This window comes from Pieris napi, chromosome 12 (assembly GCF_905475465.1).
Source record: "Pieris napi chromosome 12, ilPieNapi1.2, whole genome shotgun sequence".
In the NCBI taxonomy this organism is placed as follows: Eukaryota; Metazoa; Arthropoda; class Insecta; order Lepidoptera; family Pieridae; genus Pieris; species Pieris napi.
In genome coordinates this window covers 8,001,558-8,015,577 of record NC_062245.1, presented here as the reverse complement: position 1 = coordinate 8,015,577, position 14,020 = coordinate 8,001,558, and positions in this window count along the sequence as shown.

Here is a 14,020-nt window from a genome sequence, read left to right as displayed (position 1 = left end):
TTCAGAGTTTTAATGCATAATTGTTGGGTTACAATTTTTTTCGAAATACACGCCGCTGTTATACCTTCGTTTGTAATTCTTGTTACAGTTTTCTTTGACACACCTGCAATTAAATTATGAACAGTTAAAAATAACAGTAACTTTAAGTTTATGATGAAATTATATAGTTTCATCACGTTATGTATTTGTTCAATTTTGTCGCAACAACGAATTTATATCATAAAAGTCCCATCAATACAGCAAAAAATTATTAAATGGCAACGCTAAAAAGTATCCGTTATGGCGGCAACTCTCTTCCGAACATTGTTTAGTGGTATTAAAACACCTTGATTCTTATGTTCCGCTTCACAGAACTCTTTCACCTTTAATATAATTTCTCGAGCCGAACTTTTTACAACTTTTGGCATTGTAATCAATCTTCAAAATGCACTAAGCTAGTTAAAAATTCACAAAAATCTACCACAACAAACGAACTTGATAACATCGACGAATGACAACATTGCCGACCTGTCAAATTTAGTTCCAAAAATCACCGCGGGACTTCTTTCATGAAAAGCACTATAAGTTGAAATTTAGACTATAGATAATAGAAGTTTAAATTGTTTAAACGATTTGGCATTTGATATTGCTAGTTTATAAGCTCTGTGGTATATAATGACAATGGCTGACAGTGACGCCATTGCTCCAACATATATATAATTACTTATATATGTAAAAATGAATCCCTATTTACCTTGGTCACGACATCACGCGTGAATGGCTGGAACGATTTCTTTTTGTTGTGTTTGTTATCGTCAAGAGAAGGTTCTTTTGAAAGAAATAATTAAGTAAATTGCGCGGAAAATTAGAACATTTAAGAATACTTAACCACAAACTTTTTTGATGTAACCTTATGGCGTTTGACAGAACATTGACAGAATGCGTGCTGCAAATATCGTCGAAGAGGACGTAAGAAAAATGAATGTCGTTTAAAGCAAATGCTTCGATCGGAGTTATTATATTGATAAAATACATATAAAATAATAATCATTAAATTTATTTAAAAATGGTAATATATGTAATAGACTGTACTTATAACTTGATCAGCACATTACATTAAAAAACCTTTAGAAAGAGAGATAGTTAGGCGCGATTGTGTTTGAACCACGGCATACCACATTGAATCTTTCTATGTGGCAAGAACACTTGCGGTGGAAAAAGAAGAACGTTGTGAACTGAGTAGACTTACAAACCTGATCTTGGTAATCAAGTTTTCCTTAGATTGATATACTTTACTGCTTGATATTCCAATGATACATGTCACTTATTAGTTCCAAAGAATTTAATGCTATTTTTTTTAAATAGAATAGCAAAACGTGTTTTTTGATAAGGAGGTAGTAATTTTTTTGCGCGGAGAGGAAAACACTGATATCATTTCTACGTATATTTCTAGTATGACTTTGAAAACCAATTCTGAATTCGTTTTTGAATTATCAAGAAGCGTTGTTAAACATGTAACAGTGGTTTAAAATTATGAGCTTAAATCCGTTTTTCAGTCGACTTGGCAAGCTTTTAACATAAATTATTGATATAATAGGGAAGTTGAGAGGAACTTTTCTTACCGCAATCTTTTCTTATAATTTCGTTTGTTTCATAATAATATTTAAAGAATACATTACATAATTAATATAGACTATGTGATTGTATTTAGCAAATTAATGTACCAACAGAAGATTGCAGTTGTTACTAAGCTCTAACAGTTTCCGAACAGCAAATAATTACAACGCCCCAATTACTTGTTAGTACATCAATACTTCCAAACCTCCTCTAATCAATTGCTTCTCAAGTGTTGGAGTTAAATTACTTTGAATATTCGCAAAATCATTTAATTAACGACTTCAAAACTGAGCCAAATATTTATTATTAGATGTCTCAATGGTCTCAACCTTTCAGTGTCAAATGCTTTAATAATTAATGTCATAGAGGGCGTCATTAAAGTAATATCAGATTTCTTTTTTGGATCTTTTAATTTAAATGAACTTGCACGTTTGTATTTAACGATCCATGTTGATTAGGTTAAAGCAATTAACCACTTGAAGCGAACATCTTTTATGAGTCATATTGATTTATGCCTATTTATTATTTAACTTTATACTTTTACTATAAATATTATGCTTGATGTTACTATTTCTAAGAAACTAATTCCATTTTCAACTTTGTATAATTGAAAGCGCATTTAATTGTAAATATAAATTTTGTTATTTGGTTATTACTTTATTTTTTTTAAACAATGACGCCAAACAAACCCCTTATTCATTGTGTGGCAGAATATGCAAATTTAGATTGTAGCACCATTACATTTTTGTACCATACTCTTGCAAATAAATTATTCTTGCGCTTTTAATAACTCTAATTGCGCTTTTTTTAAAGTTAAGTGCACGTTTGCCTCTCTGCGCCACTTCTTCTTTGGTCCTTAAGGTCTTAGAGTCTTGTGTGTTGTGGTTTTGAAGACCAGGATTTATTAAAACCATAATACCGGACATAGGCGTAATTAAAGTAATTGTAAGTCCTTTATCTAATAATTTTTATTACACTTCTCAACTTCCTGTTGAGGCCAGACGAAATATTTCCCCATTCCGAAAATTCGAAGAATACCCAATGAGGTAATTTTCCACCTAAGCACTTTAATTAATAGACTAGATTTATTATAGAAAAAAGGATAAAACCGTTTAATTGACAACAATATTAATTATTAAGCAATTCTGTCAGTAAAGTGGGCCAATACTCCAGATAAATAATATTATAATAGCGCAGAAACTGGCGCGATCGTAAAGTATCCACTTTACGATGCATAAAATTAACTCACTTAGGACAACGAAACCTACTCAGCTGTGATCTTATAATTCTATTAGAATAACATTAAAAAAGTTATAAAACGTGAGTTAAGATTAATATTAAATAGGTAGTTAAAATATTAAAGAACTGGCCAGCATATGGTTAACGTATTAAACAAGATTAATAGTTATTAAATATTAATAGCATATATTTTATTAATAGCTGGCTTCAAAGTGTTCGCTTCGAGTTTCATAGACGACTACAGTAAGCTTTTACGTTTAAATAATGTATTTCAGAAATTGCATCAACAATTCTGTTATATTGCTAGAATCCCCATGCAATGGATGGGCTAAAATAAAGTAATATGTCCCTAATTTATAGTCCGAAAGTATGACGAGAAAATTATCATGTACTTTATAGTTTTTTTTATATTACAGGAGACAAACGGACCCTTAGTTGAATTGGTTCGGAAATACTTCAGTTGTCAGCTGGTTCCACATAGTGGTGGTGCGTGGTAGAAATTGCCTTAACAAACGCTCAGTTGTGGAACGACGGACGTCCAGGTGATACGGATGGTATTTTGTATTCTGCCTTGACGTCCGATGAAGTGTAGAAGAGTTTTAAACAATAAATATTTTATTTTAGTTTGATGATGTAGTTTCAGACAACTAAGCAATAAAGAAATTAGATATAGTAATAGAAAAACTATTTAAACACCGCAGTCAAACTTGTCAATAACTACATTTTTCTCTATGACTTTTAATAACAGGAAATATGGTATTTTTAAATGGCTTAGACAATAATCAGTGTCTCAGAGTTAATTCCTTCAGAAGGATGGCTAATATGTGTAATAAAGCCGGATTACACAATACTCATAAAACAATTAAAGCCAAGTACTTTTGTAAGAAGCCGTAAACATTATTACTTATGTTCAAAAAGCTTACAGTAAACCAATCTACCCTCTTCAACTGCCAAATGGTTTGGAAATTGAGACCTCTATAGAACCTCCTGATTATTTCTTTGTTTCTGGACGATTGTTTTAAGACATACATATAAATTGTGAGAATAATGTACCAGGAAGTAGTGTTGAGGTCTTTTGGGTAGTAAACGAGTTTTTTACTTACTCCTCTATTCTATTAACAACTACTACTACAACAACTCTATGGGAGCGTTCAAGTATTACGTCACGCAAATTTTGGAGATTAGTAAATGTTAATGTTTCATGTTAATACTATTACGCTACTCGCGAACATTACCTGAAGCAGAGAGCAAGCAAGACAATAGGGAACGAGGCAAGGCAAAAGCACCATGAAAATAATCGCTTGCGACTATTATTTGTTTCCAAAAATGAATTAATAACTGCATGGAAAAAAGTTTTGCGACGATGATGAAGTGAAGTCGGCAATTTCGGCCGATTTTGACGACCAAGACTTCTTTTTTTTCGACGGTATTAATAAGTTATTTGACAGATCTGATAAATGTATTAGAGTTAAGGGAGAATACATTGAAAGGGAAAAATAGTTTAATGTTTCATTTCATTACCCTTCCCTATCACTCTCGCGTATATTCTAGGCAATATACGGGGGCTTTGAATACCAAGTTCTCTCATAACCCTGGCGCTGACGTAGCCACCTTCAGATAACGCGGTCCAATAACTTACGATTAAAGTCAATTCGCTATTGGGAGGTACCGTCGCCTCTGTACGGGTGTCATAACAAAAAAAGATTAAATGTAAGTGCTCTCTGAAAATATTTGTAATATTACGCTTCGGCAGTCGGCACACAGTGGATCTAAATTAACTGCGGATAAACAGAATCGCGTTATTAAGGAAGTTGAGCTCGCTCTCGGGACTCCGAGGATGCCTCACGCGTTCTTACTGGATATATTACTTTGATATTAATGTAACAAGGAAAGGTTACTTATAATTCTTCCTTTTTGTTACAAATTGATTTAAGGAACGCTTTTGTACGTTTTATGCGAAGAAATTATAATAAACATTATTTTTACAACATTATTTTTGTGAAATGTTTAAATATGTTTGAACTTCCACACATTTTCCATGTCCGTCGTTCAACACGTTTCTTTAACTCGCCGAGGGGATTCTGAAGCAATTCGATTTACAGTCGAAAGGGAGACAGAGAAGTGGCAACGCAGCCTTCAAGCATTGAATGTATTGAGCATGATGTGAGCCTCGTGCCCCATTACCCTTCTAGAAAAAGGATATTTTTAAATTTAATGTTTAAATGGAACCTCATGAGCATTTTACATATTATGTAATAAATAACCAATGGGAAGTATGACGCGAAATCCCCTTCCGGGTGTCCGTGAACATCCGGTGGTGAACGCACAGGATTTCTTTCGTATTCTATGGGCTCAACTCAACTTACGTGAAGAGAAGAGCGTACCAATTCTCAAAAAGCCGGCAACGCACTCTAGAGCCTTTTGACACGTGAGTGTCCATGGGCTATATCACTAAAGATCAAATGACAAGTGGCTGGAGGCTCCTGTCCGTTTGCCACTGGTTCTATAAAGTCAATTTCATGATGGCTAAAGATTTATATGTTTTATTTTATATAAGTATTTTTTACTTACATCCCATCTAGAACTGTAGAACTGTTATTTCATATGGTTTATCTCGCATGAATAGTTTGCCGTTCATATCAAAAGTTGTTTTATCCTGAACTCAGCTCACTCGTTCAGCCATAAATATAACCACTTCTAACATGTATGCGTTGGAAAACTTCGATTAGTTTACAACACATTTCTGGGAAGCCAATTTATTGAACGTTCGTTAACAGTGTTAATTCATGTGAGTCAGTTCGATGACAGGAAGGGGTCTAGCCGAAAATATATGGATTTATAAATATATATTTGAATTCGAACTATTTATGTAAAATAGATAATAAGACATTTCAAAACTTCTAATGAAATATTTCCTTAAAATAAGAGTATGTTCGTACATATGGATGCTTTGTTTTTCTATTGTTACGAGCTAGGGGATCGGATAGAAAACACCGCACAAACAACACACAAACTGCCTGAAAAAATGTTGGATCCTCCTGAAAACAAGAGTAACATTATGCAACTTACAATTTTCTAATATGTGATGAGCCCCTCGTGAAACGGCAATAAAACATATTTTACTTGCTGCTTGCTTGCTGAAAACATGGCTAACTTGTGGAAATATCGAGAAACATTTCAGTCAACCTATCTTCGTATCACTATTAAGAATGGATCTTTATAGAACTTTTATATTCATCAAAAAAGAACTTTCACCTTCTTCATCATTCTAAGGGACACGACAAATCCCGATATACCTAAAATTAATATACATACATAGAAATTTAAAAAATCATACATACAGCACGGACCTATCTCTGACCTGGGGTCTTATTTAAACTTATTTAGTTATTTATTAGGGAAAAAATTGGACACAATGATATTGACAATAACCTGCAAATAATTCCAAAGATTTGTTAAAAACTGTTTATAATTTTATTATTTATATTTTTTATATTAAAAAAAAAGGGTGCGTGTACTTATGTACGCGCGTAAGAAGTTATACTTCTTTGGCATTATTAAAAATAGTTTTTGATTGCATGCAAATAATTAATTACAATTAAATAATCAAAGACTGGAAAAGGAGTCATTAAAGTCAATAAAGTTCAGTTTACATTTGAAAAATTAATTAAATAAATATTTATTATTATTCTCTTACATTAAACAAATAAAACACTATTTATCTTTAAAACATTTTTATTTCATTATACTATTTATTTTTAAGTGACTCTAATGTCTTCATCAGAATTTCGGTTTGTAATTTTAAATTAATCATTACTTGGTTGTGCATCTACGAGGCTTCTCCAAAACTACTTGCTTTCTGCAACAAATAAGAGAATATTAATTTAAGCTCTGTCCATGCAAAACTTAAAAATTTTTATAATTCATATAAATTTTTTAACACATTTATATTAATATAATTATATAAATGTGTTAATAATATAATTTGTAGCACATGCTACAGACCTGGATAGCAACTTTCTTTTATTCTATTTAGAGATAGAGATAATTTAAATATAATACCGGTGTCTTCCTTGTAGGTTTCTTTGGAGTTGTTTGGGGATTCTTGTTGTTCAGTTCGACATGATTTTCTTTAACCTTTCTTTAATCCTACAAAATAATGAAATTGTTAAGTTATGTTGTCACTGTTGTGCACACCTTTGTTTGGCTTTTTTAGTATTCAAGTTATGTCAAAACTGATTTATTACCTTGTCATTGTTGGCTTTATTTGCTTTTGGGATATCAATTTTTTCCAAAATGATTTTATTTGTAATAACCTGAAATATATAAATAACATCTATTAATTTAAGTATCATGGTGAGTGGTTCGCACTCAGGTATTAAGGTGTATTATACCCACTGTCCATTATAAGTGGGAATGGGCTCACTTCTGGCAGGACAGAGTTTCGGTACTACAAGTGCAACATGGATGTTTTGAGGTATTACAATATCTCTAACTACCCTGTAGGGGAATAAAGTAATGTTGTAAGCATATGCCTATGCTTGAAAGGTTGAACCTTGAACATCACCATACATCATATTTATAATTAACATTCCTACCTCGACACCATCACAATCAAATTCATTGAAATCTACTTCAAACCATTGTGTCTCGAGAAGGTGATGGTGGCTTTGTTCCACCTCCAGTTTTTGATGTTTCACGGCGATAAGATGACAACTCTTTTTTTGTATTCAATTTAGTGCACTTCCACTGATTCATCAATTGTTTTTTGTCTCTTGTCCTTATATTTGCTAGATTAAATCTGATGTTTTGATTAAATAATGTGGTCATTTTTTTGAGATGCAGGTACTTATTAAAATGTTTACTTCTCTGTTATATCGCTCCAAGCCTTCATTTTCTCCTTATTAGTATTCGTGCTTAAATCTTTGTTCTCAATTATTGATATATAGGGTCGTAGAATATTTCTAAAAAGTTGCTGTAACAAACGCAATAAACAAAAGCAATGAATAATGGTTCATGTTTCAGTTTTAATCAACAATAATACTCGATAATACATACGGATAGTTAACCTCAATTGTATTGAAGCACTCAGGAAGGTTAGCACAGTTTTTTCACAAATATTTTATATTATTTCACAAATATTTTGTATAATGAAAATAACTAGATATATAATTTTTTTTTTTTTTTTTTTCCTTTATGGCTCTGGCACGGTTTGTGCATTAGCCAGTGTCAAGTAGGTATAAGATTTTTATAAGTCGCTGTTTTAATTATTTACAGTTTATGAATAATAAAAAAACGAAGGAAACTAATCGCGACATAACATAGATGATTGAAAACGCATTAAATTTACAACAAAATCAGAATAGTTACATAAGGGGAAAAATTTATCAAAATTATAGTTTAATGTTATTATTTACAATAAATATACTTATAATACTATATACAAGGGGATTTAAATCTCGAAGAAGTAAAGAAATATTGGTAGGAAGGGGAACAGAGAGAGATACTAAAGAAGTGTATAAGGAAGAATGGTCATATTTAGGACAAGAAAAGAAAACATGATTCAGGTCAGAATAGCTCTCGCCACACTCACAGGCGGTACTAGTTACGATACCAAGTTTGTGCAAATGAACTGGAAGGCTGTTATGTCCCAGACGCATACGGATTATAGTTGAAGTGGTGGTTTTACCAAGCGACAATTTGGCAAACCATGGCTTCCTGGGAACGGAAGACTGTATAGCATACAAGAAACGACCCTTAATCCGGCCTTTCTCTTCCCAACACATATTCCACGATTTGTGGAGATATATGCCGGGCAAAGCAGCAAGATCATGGCCAAAATTCTTGTACGGGTGTACGTCACCGGTCTCAGTAGCACTGTTAGCCAAACTGTCAGCTTTTACATTTCCAGAGATACCACAGTGACTAGGTATCCAACAGAATGAAACTAAATAGTTGTGTAATTGGCAGTGCAACAGCTTTCTCTTACATTCAAATATTACATGAAAAAATGGGTTAAGTTTTAGTGAAAATTTTGCTAAGCTCTGTAAAGCACTTAAGGAATCGGTAAATATAACGGTTTTTTTGAGTTTGAAACACAACACGTATTCAAGAGCTTTTAGTAGTCCAAAACATTCACCGGTAAAGACCGATGATTCCGGAGGTAATTTAATTTTCTGAACTATGTTGTATTGTTTGTGAAACACTCCAACACCAACACACCCATTGGAGTGTTTAGATGAATCTGTGTACATTTGATGCCAGTTAGGCCATTTGCTATTGACATTGCAATTAAAAATTGCATTGGCATTAAAATCAGATTTTTCAATGCCAAGAGAAAAGCAAATCTCTGGAGAAAGAAGAAGAGAATCATAAGAAGAGCTAAATAGAGGAAGTACATTAAAGGAATGAGTTGGGGCTTGTAATTGTTTGAATTTCAGGAAGCTTTTTAATAGACAAGGTATAGGTTTATGTGAAGAGGGTAATTTTAGAGAAAGAGACTCCAGTTTGGAGATGAGGGGATGATGGAACTGGACAATTCTAAAAATGAATCTATCTGACAGATATTGACGTCTTAAGTTTAATGGAGGGTCACAACATTCTATTTGCAAAGCATTAACCGGGCTTGATTTCATGGCACCAGAAACAATCCTTAAAGCCCTAGACTGTATGAGGTCTAGTTTTCTAAAGCCAGCTACATTACCTGGATCTAAGAAAAAGGTCCCAAAATCCAGTACACTTCTAATAACAGCATTATACACCAACCTCAATGTGGCTGGGTGAGCACCCCACCAAACTCCACTGAGACATCTCAGCATGTTCAAGTGTCGCTCACATTTACCAACTACAAATTCGCAGTGTGGTTGACCTGTTAGTTTAGAATCAAGTATAACTCCTAAGAACTTTACTTGATTATAAACTGGTAATATATGACGATCATATGTTATAGTAGGTGAGGGAGGAGAACGGGATTTAGTGAAAAGTACAACGGAACTTTTTGAGGGAGACAGATCTAGGCCATTTGCATCCATCCAGGATTTTAGCAAAGATAAAGAGGAGGAAACATGTTGTTCAGCAATACTTACACACATATCAGAGGCATAAATAACTAAGTCATCGGCATATTGTAATAAACTAACTGAATCTCCAATTGAATCTTCTAGGTCATATGTATAAATATTGTACAATAAAGGGCTCAGAACAGACCCTTGTGGCAAGCCCCTCCATACCAGCCTACTAGGCATATAAGGGCCGCCAACATCTAAAATAATTTTCCTCTCCGAAAGAAGATTTACAATGAAATTAGTTAAAAAATAAGGAACCTTTAATTTATTTAATTTACTTTTAAGAATATGTAACAAAACGTTATCATAAGCCGAATTAATATCCAAGAAAGCAGCGACTACTGACTTTTTATCTGTGAAAGCATTACGAATGTCCGTAACTAATATGCCTAAATTGTCACATACACTTTTACCTTTTCGAAATCCAAACTGAGTTGAGGACAGATATTCGTTATTTTCTATATACCATTCAAGCCGATTTTTAATTAAATGTTCAACAACTTTTGTTATCACCGATGACAAGACAATCGGACGATATGATTTAATATCAGATCGTACCTTAGACGGTTTTAAAAATGGCAGCACTATTTGACTTCGCCAAGATGGCGGTATGTCATTTGTCAATAGAACTTTATTTATTAAATTTAAAAAGAAATTTAATCCATTTTCACCAAGGTGAGACAGAAATGAATATGGGATCCCATCTTCCCCAGGTGCACTGTCACTAACGTAATTTAATACACCTTTTAATTCCACTAACGTGAAAGGTAGATTTAGAGAGGAAGGGGCGGCATCAGAGTTATTTTGTTTAGAAGAGTGGATAAAATCTCTAAGTGGAGCAGAAGGAGGAGCCAAGCGATCAAGGAATTGATCAGCTAACTCTATAGGAAGTAACGACGTGTTAGAAGAATTGACAGCTGACCTAAATCTTTTGATATTTCGCCAAATGACAGTTGAATGTGTTCCAGGTGATAAGGTGCTACAATATTTCCTCCACCCCTCAGATTTCTTTTTTTTAAATAGCTTTTTAACTTCTTTCATCACAGTCATTAAGGTCTCGTAGTTTTCCATAGACATATCATTGCGATAATTATGCTCAGCTGCCTTGCGTTTTTTAATACTTGTGGTACACTCTTCATCCCACCATGGTGGAGATGGCAACTTATTACTACGCGGCTTTTTCTTTGGAAAAACATTATCAGCTGATTCTAATAAAACAGTTTTGAAATAATTACTATCTGTGACATTAATTTCTGAGCAAGTATTAATTTTCTCTTCTATTAATAAAGTGTATTGACTCCATTTAGAGTCAATGATTTTGTGTTTGAGGCGAGAGTTATGAATAAACATGTTACTATTTTTTTTACAGGGAAATGAAATAATTATTGGATAATGATCACTATTGTAAGATGAACACAAAGTAGACCAAGATAGAGAAGATGCTAAATTGGGAGTACAAATGGACAGGTCAATGGCACTAATTGCTTCACCAGGTTTTGTGAGGCGAGTAGGAGAACCCGAGTTTAAAATGCACAGGTTATACATGTCTAAGATATCCAATAATGCATACCCATAACTATTAGAAACCGAGCTACCCCAAGATGTGTGATGAGAGTTAAAATCACCCAGAATCATGAAAGGCTGAGGAAGCACTGAAATTAAGTTTTTAATTTCATTGAAAATTTGCAAGGAGGGGTGAGGGACATAGATAGAGACAAAACAGATATCATCAACAATAGCTGCAATAATAGAAAAGCTGTCACTATGTGAAGGAAGAGGGAAGGAAGAAAAGGTGCTAGAGTTTCTGATGAGCAGGCATACACCACCATACCCATCAGCCCTGTCTTCTCTTAAGCATAAATAACCAGGGATTTTAAATACATGATCTGGCTTTAACCAGGTTTCAGATAGAGAAAAAATAAAAGGATTAAAAGTATTTATAATATGTATAATTTCATGTTTTTTGTTAATTATACTGCGGCAGTTCCATTGAACTAGCCTGTCCATGTTGGTCATTATTAATATGAGTGTAGGTATGAATTAAATTAGCAGCGTGGGACGGTATAGATAAATTGGGTTGTGAAAGTAATTTGATTAATGTAGTAATTAGCTCTGCTATTGTCTGTGAGTTTACATTAGAGGATGATGGATATGCACAACCATTAGATGGCTGTGGCATATTATAGTCTCTTACAAGAGACTCATGTGCAACATGATCGTAACCTTTACTTTGTTGAGGAGGGGTTCTAGGTTTAGTAAAAAAAGTTTTTTTGTAAGATAGTGTACGTGGAGATGGTGAACCAGGCAAAACTGTATTTCCACCAGGAAGAGATTTATTTGGGATAGAGGATACTATATCTGCAAATGACTTAGATATGGGGGGATGTAGTTTTGATGCTTCAACATAGGACAGGCTATTCTCTGCCATTGATAGTTTAATGTTGGTTTGTCTCACATACTCTGGGCACTTTTTGCTTGAAGCAAAGTGCAGCCCAGAGCATGAGCAGCAAGAACCGTGGTCTTCCTCCACATTACAAGTATTTCCAGTGTGGCCCTGACCACACTTGTAACACCTAGGCTTTGATCTGCATTGGACCTTAGTGTGCCCAAAGCGGCAGCAATTAAAACATTGAATAGTCGGATATATATATAAATTAACGGGCATAGAGTTGTAACACATAAATACACGTTTAGGCAAAACTTGTCCATCAAATGTAAACACAACTGTTTGCGAAGGTTTCCATGTAGGTGTGTTGTTTACCATGACTTTATAGTTAAGTCGCCTGAGTTTCAGAATTTCTCCACACCCAATGGGTACGTTAGTGTTCTCCATAATATCCTCAGGAGACCACTCGGTTGGGACTCCCTTAACTAAACCCATCCTTGTAATATTAAAAGTTGGGATAAAAGCCTTCATGTTGTTAGCAGGTAAGCAGTTTGAAGTGATAAAGCTGTTAGCGTCTGTGTAATTATGAAAAGATAGTGTCATTTTATTTCTACCAATACGTTTTAAGCTTCCATTTACAATATTTTTAAAAAGATAATTTTTTAAAAATCTGCCAAACACAACTGGGTGTAAAGTTGTACTATCATTATCATCACGTTGTATTTTCTGCACATGTACCACAAACGGGCCATGGTCATTGGCATCATAACTAGCCCTACCAATTTGTGTGGGGGTTTTAGGAGAATTGCTGGTGGGAGGAACAGGCATTGAAGTAGTATCAGTGCAAGGAATAGCAGGCAAATTAACAGTGCTCTCAGGAAATACATCTTTACATTGACAGTCTGAGTGTTTACTACTTTCAGTACTACTTTTTCGTTTTTTTTTGTTGCAATGTTTACAAACTTTGTGGAGATGGCTGCGCTTCAGCTTCCTTTTAGAAACTAAAGAGCAGTCAGAATCCATACCGGATTCATTAGAAATCGTGATAAATGCAACCGCAGGGGGCGCCGTGCCCCCCGGGTCCGGAGGCTCGTTCATAAAAATCCGAAAAGCTTACCCCAACTCGAAGAAAGTAGAAGAAAATATAAATAATAATACAAACTACAAATATATACAAGTTTGAACTATTCTGATCACCTAATTGATTAAAAATATTATTTTACAACAAATTCAAACAAAAACCGCGTCCGCCAAATTCGAAGGTTTCCCGCGTTTTTTCAGATATATAATTATTAATTTTAAACAATAACTAAAACTCCTATATTTGTTTAAAAGGTAAATGTCATTGTCAGATGTCAATTGTCATGGTCATTCAAAATTCTTGTTAAGCTGCTAAGCTAGAATATGCGTGAAGTTAGCTTCACGCATATTCTATTTCTTTTTACTTGTAGTTTGTCTTATTCCCATCTCGCTCGCGCACGCTATATCACACTGCCAATTTTGTGTCATAGGTGCGCGCGCAATCGTAAAATTTCACTCTCATCAATTTTTCATAACGCGCCTAAAGAAGTACAACTTCAATAATCTATTTTGTAAAAAGATTTCATATAAAATAAATGTCATCGTAATTCTTTTTCTTAATGTTACTCTCAAGTGTAATATTATACAATTTTATAGATGCTACATGTGTCGAAGTACATTAATCATCATATTTAGAAGATATTTTACGAGCAGT